This window comes from Triticum aestivum, chromosome 4D (assembly GCF_018294505.1).
Source record: "Triticum aestivum cultivar Chinese Spring chromosome 4D, IWGSC CS RefSeq v2.1, whole genome shotgun sequence".
Classification (NCBI taxonomy): Eukaryota; Viridiplantae; Streptophyta; class Magnoliopsida; order Poales; family Poaceae; genus Triticum; species Triticum aestivum.
This window is the reverse complement of record NC_057805.1, coordinates 464812359-464822099: the sequence shown is the minus strand read 5'-3', so window position 1 is coordinate 464822099 and position 9741 is coordinate 464812359.

The window sequence follows — 9741 nt, the reverse complement described above, 5'->3', positions numbered from 1 at the left end:
AAAATGTCAAATTTGTTCTTGTGTTTGTTTTACAGGATCAGTTTAACATGGATAAATCCAAATTAAAATGGGGGCTAATGTCGGGGATATACCCCGTGGCGTAAACCGGCCGGAAGTATAACCCGGCCGGACTTGGCGGTTTACTTGAGACCCGGCTGAGACTTACCGATTCACTGGCAACCCGTTTGGACCTGGCGGTTCACGATTCATTGGTAATCCGGCAGGCGGGTCAGAGGAGCGACAAGACCCGGTGGCCCAACGGGCGGTTCATGAGGCCGGTTCATACTATCGTGGGCCGGTTTAAGAGGAAAGGCGTGAGGAATATTTGTCTTACAAGGAGTTAAGACCTGGACTTGTATCCGGTTTGTATTAGAGATAGACTAGTCCTAATCCTAATAGGACTCCACATGTAACCCGCCCCTTCAACATATATAAGGAGGGGCAGGGCTCCCCAAAGAGGGGAAGAGGCAACAATCAATAATCTCTAGGGCTAGACACAATTAGAGGAGCACCGATTTACGGCGACTCCCTCATGAGCGTAATGAGATCTAGCCTCAAACAGCATGTAGGGTTATTACTGGATGATGTTTCCCAGGGCCCGAAGCTGTCTAAATCCTCGTCTTGTGTTGCGTCTCTCGATTCCGCTCAACCCCTCTCAAGCAACTACATAGATGCGCTGGCCTCACGACTAAGTCCTCACCATAGGACATCTGCCGTGACAATTCCACGACACTTCTAGTTTCATACTTGTTGCTTGGTAAAGAAACGTTGGTGTGTGTAGAGTTGTATTGGTGGTCAACAGAACTTGAGATAATATTAATTCTACCTTTGGCTCCTTGTTGGGTTCGACACTCTCACTTATCGAAAAAGGCTACAAACGACCCCCTATACTTGTGGGTTAATTATCAAGACATTTTTCTCGCGCCGTTGCCGGGGAGCAATAGTGTGGGGTAAATATTCTCATGTGTGCTTGTTTGCTTGTAGTTTTTATTTTTCTGTTCTAAGTTATTTCTATCTTTAGTTATGGGTAGGAAACGTAAAATACCAAAAAATAGTTGTACTTGCTAACCCAATGGTTGAAAAACCACCCAAAACCTATCATACTGCTGAAGCTTTCTACTTGGATCATCTTCGATCCCTTTGTGCTCGTGCTGAAAACCCAACTTGCTTAGAGAAAAAATCATTAGATGAGCATGCTTATTTTATGTGACACCACTTGTCTCAAAAAGGGAAAATATTATGGGATCAAATTAATTGTTTGCATTGCTATGCTTGAACTTTATGCGAAATACATGATTTTACTTGTTGTTCTAAAGACCCTAAAAACACCTTCCCTTCCAATGTGAGTCTAAGGATAATGGAATCTCATCTTCTTATGCCAAAGGTGTTTATAATTACTATGATATTGAACAAACTGAAGAATTTGGGGTGCCTATGAAATTGCTTCTTTGATTGAAAAGAATGATGCTACTTTATAAAAATCTAAATTTTTTGCCATACTTAAATATTGCTATGATAACTATGATTCTAATGCTTATGCTAAAGAACTTACTGAGGGAGCCTCCGCTGTCCAAGAAGAGACTAATATTTTGCAGGAATCGATGGAAGAATAAATTGATGAAATTGTGAGCTCATTATATGAAAAGGATGACGAGGAGAGCGATGGTCAAAAGGAGGAAGAGGGAATTAGCTAACCGTGCCCACCTTCTAATGTGAGTAACTCTTCAACTCATATATTGTTTTATTTCCCTTCGTGCTTACCGAAGGACGAATGCTCTGATAATTGCTATGATCCCTTGGATTCGTGTGAAATATCCCTTTTTGATGAAATTGATGCTTGCTATGCTTGTGGACATGATGCCAATTATGCTTATGGAGATGAACTTGCTATAGTTCCTTATGTTAAGAATGAAATTGCTGCTATTGCACCCACACATGACAGTCCTATTATCTTTTTGAATTCTCCCGACTACACTATATCAGAGAAGTTTGCACTTATTAAGGATTATATTGATGGGTTGCGTTTAACCATTACACATGATGATTTTGATGAATATGATATGCATGTGCCTGCTGCTCCTAATTGCAATTTTTATGAGAGAGGAACTACATCTCCACCTCCTTATGTTTCAAATACGATAAAATTGCAAGAAACTGTTTATATTATTCATTGGCCTTATGTGTGCATGAATTGTTCTTTTATGACATGCCGATGCATAGGAAGAGAGTTAAGACTCTGTTGTTATGTGATATATGTTGCTTTGTGCTCACTACTAAATTATAAATCATTTTTAATTAAAACTGGCTTTGATATACCTTGGGATCCGGGTAGATCAATTACTTGAGCACTGTATGGCTAGCTTAATGGCTTTAAAGAAAGCGTTGCTTGGGAGACAACCCAGAAGTTTTAGAGAGTCATTTTCTTCTATTATGTTCTTTTAAAAATCTTTAAAACAAAAAATATAGAGGGGAACCTAAAGCATTTTCAAAAAGAGAAGCAATTGGAAAATTATGCATTGAAGAAGTGAGGGTCGACCTTGAACACTTATGTTCATGATCATGAAAACCACGTAGAATTTTTCATGGAAGTTTCTCGCAAAAATAAGTATGCCCTTGTACAAATCTATTGTATTATAAAAATAATGTGCCAAGATATACCTTTAGGATGTTTAAATTGCTTGTTTGGTGTGTGTTGCGAAAAAATAGAAACTTTTGCTATAGTGCTTGAATTTTGATAATTTACTGGAATAGGCAAAAATTCTGAAATTTCTACACAGTACTTCTATGCAAATTTTCTATTATGGCCTAATGTTTTTAGAATTTTTTTGAGTTAGAGAAGTATATGTACCATCTGCATCTTTAGAGACTGTCCTGTTTTCATAGATTGCTGTTGTAGTTTCTTTATTTGCTTATGTTTGAAATATTGTTGAGCCCCATTTACTTAGGAGCCATAGAATTGTTATAGCATATAGTGGGTAATGTTTGATTATAATTATATAATAATGTCATATCAGGACATTAATGGGATTTGATGTTATATGTACTAACCCCTCTAATAAAAAGTTTGGTTAAGTTTTGTGTGGATGAAGTGTTCGATGATCGAGGAGGTATCAATATAAGAGGAATAAGGAGAGGTAAGAGTTCAAGCTTGGGGATGCCCACGGCACCCCAAGTAAATATTTAAGGAGACTCAAGCGTCTAAGTTAGGGATGCCCCGGAATGCATCCCATCTTTCTTCTTCAACAATTATCAGTATGTCTCGGTTCTTGTTTTGTTCACATGATATGCGTAAATTCTTGGAGCATAGTGTGCTTTTTATTTTTATTTTGATATTGCACCATGCTGGTATGGGATAGTCCTTGGTTGATTTATAGAATCCTCTTTGCACTTCACATATATCTTTTCAGTATGGCTTTTTAGAATGCTTCATGTGCTTCACTTATAGTCCAAATTTTCTAGTTGCACTGCGGCTATGCTAAATACTTGTCCACATGATCTCAAACTTTCCAGGACCGTAGTCCTTGCTACCCTAAGCCTCCTATACATCAAGTGTATCCCTTAAGCTCACTGTGTTGATCACCAAGATGTGGCCAAGTTTGCAACAGCAAACTTGTCGAGCTCGTGTCCCTCTGCTCCCTACAGTTCTGCCCGTTCCATCACCTCTTCTTTAATGAGCATTGGAAGGACTCGCCTATGGACATGGTTTGGCACTAAGTAGACGACCAGAGCGTGTGTTGTCGGTGGTGACCACGTGGCAATGCAGGCCAAAACGGTGGTCTCGCCACTGTTGGCAACAAAAGCGCCGCTCCGGCCAGTTCTGGCTTGTCCAAGCATGTCACACAGCTCCCCCTCGACGCGTCTTCCCCCTGGAGCTTGTTCCCCCTTCGTTTGCTTCCTCGTTGAGCCGTTGCCGTCGCCGAACACAGTACGCGCCCGTGCACAGTCGTTTCCTTGCCTCTGTCGTCTTCCTCCTCTCGTCCGCAAGCGCTACTCGACTCCGTGACCCTCGGGCGCTCGTCTGCGTCCCCCTCGTCGCCTTTCCGCCGTTCACCGTGACCCTTGGCCGTGTGTGCGCATCGCCGGTGCACGGACACGTAGCCGCGCCGCGTGTGCGCATCGCCGGCGCACAGACACGTAGCCGCGCTGCGTGTGCGCATCGCCGGCGCACGGACACTTAGCCGTGCCGCGTGTCACCCCCTCCCCCTCGAGCTCTCCCCGCGGCTATAAGTAGAGCCCTCGACCCCCTCGCAGTCCTCAACGCCTCTCAGAGCCTCTCCCCAAGCCCAGAGCTCCTCTCTGACCCCTCCCCATCGCCATGGCCGCCGCCTCGGGCTCTGCTCGATCCCGGCGATGCCGCACCCCTCTCGCCGTTCCACCTCCACCACTGCCTTCCCCAAGCTCTGGCGAACTGATACGTCTCTAACGTATCTATAATTTTTTATTGTTCCATGCTATTATATTATCAATCGTGGATGTTTTATATACATTTATATGCTATTAGTGACTTTGGAGTGACTCTTTGTTGCATGTTGAGGGATAGTTATATGATCCAATTATGTTATTATTGTTGAGACAACTTGCACTAGTGAAAGTATGAACCCTAGGCCTTCTTTCAACACATTGCGATACCATTTGTGCTCACTTTTATCATTAGTTACCTTGCTGTTTTTATATTTTCAGATTACAAAAACCTTTATCTACCATCCATATTGCACTTGTATCACCATCTCTTCGCCAAACTAGTGCACCTATACAATTTACCATTGTATTGGGTGTGTTGGGGACACAAGAGATTCTTTGTTATTTGGTTGCAGGGTTGTTTGAGAGAGACCATCTTCATCCTACGCCTCCCACGGATTGATAAACCTTAGGTCATCCACTTGAGGGAAATTTGCTACTGTCCTACAAACCTCTGCACTTGGAGGTCCAACAACGTCTACAAGAAGAAGGTTGTGTAGTAGACATCAAGCAGTTTCTGGCGCCGTTGCCGGGGAGGTGAGTTCTTGAAGGTATATCTTTAGATCTTGCAATCGAATCTTTTTGTTTCTTGTTTTATCACTAGTTTAGTCTATAAAGAAAACTACAAAAAAATGGAACTAAGGTTGCCTCATATGCTCCATCTTTTTAATGTCTTTCGTGAAAATGATGGGAAGGAAAATTGTGCTCAAGTACTAGAAGAAGAATTACATAGAATGCTTGGCATAAAATATTTGTATGATGAGCATGATTGCAATGTTATTAGTATGAATTCCTTGAATATCCATGATGCTAATGATATGCAAAGCCACAAGCTTGGGGATGCTATGTTTGATGAAGATGATATTTTTTGTCCCCCAATTTTGATGAGCAAATTTACTATGATGAAAGCATGCCTCCTATCTATGATGATTATTGTGATGACATGTATCCTATAAAGAATGAAAATTGTCATCTTGATTTCAATTTTCAATCACATGATAGTTATTTTGTTGAGTTTGCCCCCACTACTATTCATGAGAAGAAGTTTGCTCATGTGGAGAGTAATAAAAATTCTATGCTTGTGCATCATGAAAATAGTGCTTTATGTGATAGTTATATTGTTGAATTCATTCATGATGCTACTGAAAATTATTATGAGGGAGGAATATATGCTTGTAGGAATTGCAATAATATCAAGTTTTCTCTCTATGTGCTTAAAGCTTTGAAATTATGCCCGTTTTGCCTTCCTATGCTAGTTGATTATTGTTCCCATAAGTTGTTTGCTCAAAAAATCCCTATGCATAGGAAGTGGGTTAGACTTAAATGTGCTAGTCATATTCTTCATGATGCTCTCTTTATGTTTCAATTCTTATCTTTTATGTGAGCATCATTGAAATCATCATGCCTAGCTAGGGGCGTTAAACGTTAGCGCTTGTTGGGAGGCAACCAAATTTTATTTTTGTTCTTTGATTTTTGTCCCTGTTTATTAATAAATAATTCATCTAGCTTCTGTTTAGATGTGTTTTTATGTCTTAATTAGTGTTTATGCCATGTAGAACCTTTGGGAAGACTTGGGTGAAGTCTTTGCGATCATGCTGTAAAAAACAGAAACTTTTGTGCTCACGAGATTAGCTGCCATGTTTTACTGGTGAGTGCTTTTAGGTTGATTCTTTCTGAAGATGATTAATAGACAAATTCCTCAGGTCCACAAATTTATTTCAGAATTTGTGGAGTTCCAGAAGTATACGTTTGATACAGATTACTACAGACTGTTCTGTTTTTGACAGATTCCGTTTTCATTGTGTTGTTTGCTTATTTTGATGAATCTATGAGTAGTATCGGAGGGTATGAACCATAGAGAAGTTGGAATACAGTAGATATTACACCAATATGAATTTCGAATGAGTTCACAACAGTACCTAAGTGGTGATTTATTTTCCTATACTAACGGAGCTTACGAGTTTTCTGTTGTGTTTTGTGTTGTGAAGTTTTCAAGTTTTGGGTAAAGATTCGATGGACTATGGAATAAGGAGTTGCAAGAGCCTAAGCTTGGGGATGCCCAAGGCACCCCAAGGTAATATTCAAGGACAAGCAAGCGCCTAAGCTTGGGGATGCCCCGGATGGCATCCCCTCTTTCATCTTCGTTCATCGGTAACTTTACTTGGAGCTATATTTTTATTCACCACATGATATGTGTTTTGCTTGGAGCGTCATTTTATTTTCTTTTGTTTTTCTTGCTTTTTGAATAAAATACCAAGATCAGAAATTGTTAAATGTTAGAGAGTCTTCACATAGTTACATAATTATTCAACTACTCATTGATCTTCACTTATATCTTTCGGAGTAGTTTGTTGTTGCTCTAGTGCTTCACTTATATCTTTTTAGAGCACGGTGGTGGTTTTATTTTGTAGAAATAGATGAACTCTCATGCTTCACTTATATTATTTTGAGAGTCCTAAACATCATGGTAATTTGCTTTGGTTATGAAACTAGTCCTAATATGATAGGCATCCAAGAGGGATATAATAAAATCTTTCATATAGAGTGCATTGAATACTATGAGAAGTTTGATACTTGATGATGGTTTTGAGACATGAAGATGGTGATATTAAAGTTGTGCTAGTTGGGTAATTGTGAATTTGAGAAGTACTTGTGTTGAAGTTTGCAAGTCCCGTAGCATGCACGTATGGTAACCGTTGTGTAACAAATTTGAAACATGAGGTGTCCTTTGATTGTCATCCTTATGAGTGGCGGTCGAGGACGAGCGATGGTCTTTTCCTACCAATCTATCCCCCTAGGAGCATGCGCATAGTGCTTGGTTTTTGATGACTTGTAGATTTTTGCAATAAGTATGTGAGTTCTTTATGACTAATGTTGAGTCCATGGATTATACGCACTCTCACCTTTCCATCATTGCTAGCCTCTTCGGTACCGTGCATTGCCCTTTCTCACCTTGAGAGTTGGTGCAAACTTCGCCGGTGCATCCAAACCCCGTGATACGATACGCTCTATCACACATAAACCTCCTTATATCTTCCTCAAAACAGCCACCATACCTACCTATTATGGAATTTCCATAGCCATTCCGAGATATATTGCCATGCAACTTTCCACCGTTCCGTTTATTATGACACGCATCATCATTGTCATATTGCCTTGCATGATCATGTAGTTGACATCGTATTTGTGGTAAAGCCGCCGTTCATAATTCTTTCATACATGTGACTCATGAGTCATTGCACATCCCGGTACACCACCGGAGGCATTCATATAGAGTCATACTTTGTTCTAGTATCGAGTTGTAATCCTTGAGTTGTAAATAAATAGAAGTGTGATGATCATCATTAATAGAGCATTGTCCCAATAAAAAAAGGCAAAAAAAAGGAAAGGCCAAATAAAAAAAAGAAAGGCCAAATAAAAAAAAGGAAGCCCCCCCCCAAAAAAGAAGGGACAATGCTACTATCCTTTTTCCACACTTGTGCTTCAAAGTAGCACCATGATCTTTATGATAGAGAGTCTCTTATTTTGTCACTTTCATATACTAGTGGGAATTTTTCATTATAGAACTTGACTTGTATATTCCAACAATGGGCTTCCTCAAATGCCCTAGGTCTTCGTGAGCAAGCAAGTTGGATGCACACCCACTTAGTTTCTTTTGTTGAGCTTTCATACATTTATAGCTGTAGTGCATCCATTGCATGGCAATCCCTACTCCTTGCATTGACATCAATTGATGGGCATCTCCCTAGCCCGTTGATTAGCCGCGTCAATGTGAGACTTTCTCCTTTTTTGTCTTCTCTACACAACCCCCATCATTATTCTATTCCACCCAAAGTGCTATGTCCATGGCTCACGCTCATGTATTGTGTGAAAGTTGAAAAAGGTTTGAGATTACTAAAGTATGAAACAATTGCTTGGCTTGTCATCGGGGTTGTGCATGATGAGAGCATTTTTGTGTGACGAAAATGAAGCATAGCCAAACTATATGATTTTGTAGGGATAAGCTTTCTTTGGCCATGTTATTTTGAGAAGACATGATTGCTTAGTTAGTACGCTTGAAGTATTATTATTTTTATGTCAATATTAAACTTTTGTCTTGAATCTTATGGATCTGAATATTCTTGCCAAATAAAGAAGATTACATTGATAAATATGTTAGGTAGCATTCCACATCAAAAATTCTGTTTTTATCATTTACCTACTCGAGGACGAGCAGGAATTAAGCTTGGGGATGCTTGATACATCTCCAACGTATCTATAATTTTTGATTGTTCCATGCTATTATATTATCAATCGTGGATGTTTTATATGCATTTATATGCTATTTAATATGATTTTTGGGACTAACCTATTAACCTAGAGCCCAGTGCCAGTTTCCGTTTTTTCCTTGTTTTTGAGTCTTGCAGAAAAGGGAAACCAAATGGAGTCCAATTGCGCTGAAATTTGACGGAGATCATTTTTGGACCAGAAGAAGCCCACGGAGTACCGGAGGTGGGCCAGAAGAGTCCCGAGGCCACCACTAGGGTGAGGGGGCGCCCTACCCCCCTGGGCGTGCCCCCTACCTTGTGGCCGCCTCGGGGACCCCCCTGACTTGTTCCCGACTCCAACACCTCTTATATAACCCCAAACTTCCAGAAAGAAACCTAGATCGGGAGTTCCGCCGCCGCAAGCCTCTGTAGCCACCGAAAACCAATCTAGACCCGTTCTGGCACCCTGCCGGAGGGGGGAACCCTCTCCGGTGGCCATCTTCATCATCCCGGCGCTCTCCATGATGAGGAGGGAGTAGTTCACCCTCGGGGCTGAGGGTATGTACCAGTAGCTATGTGGTTGATATATCTCTCTCTCTCTCTCTCGTGTTCTTGAGGTGATACGATCTTGATGTATCGTGAGCTTTGCTATTATAGTTGGATCTTATGATGTTTCTCCCCCTCTACTCTCTTGTAATGGATTGAGTTTTCCCTTTGAAGTTATCTTATCGGATTGAGTCTTTAAGGATTTGAGAACACTTGATGTATGTCTTGCATGTGCTTATCTGTATTGACAATGGGATATTCACGTGATCTACTTGATGTATGTTTTGGTGATCAACTTGTGGGTTCCGTGACCTCGTGAACTTATGCATAGGGGTTGGCACACGTTTTCGTCTTGACTCTCCGGTAGAAACTTTGGGGCACTCTTTGAAGTTCTTTGTGTTGGTTGAATAGATGAATCTGAGATTGTGTGATGCATATCGTATAATCATACCCACGGATACTTGAGGTGACATTGGAGTATCTAGGTGAC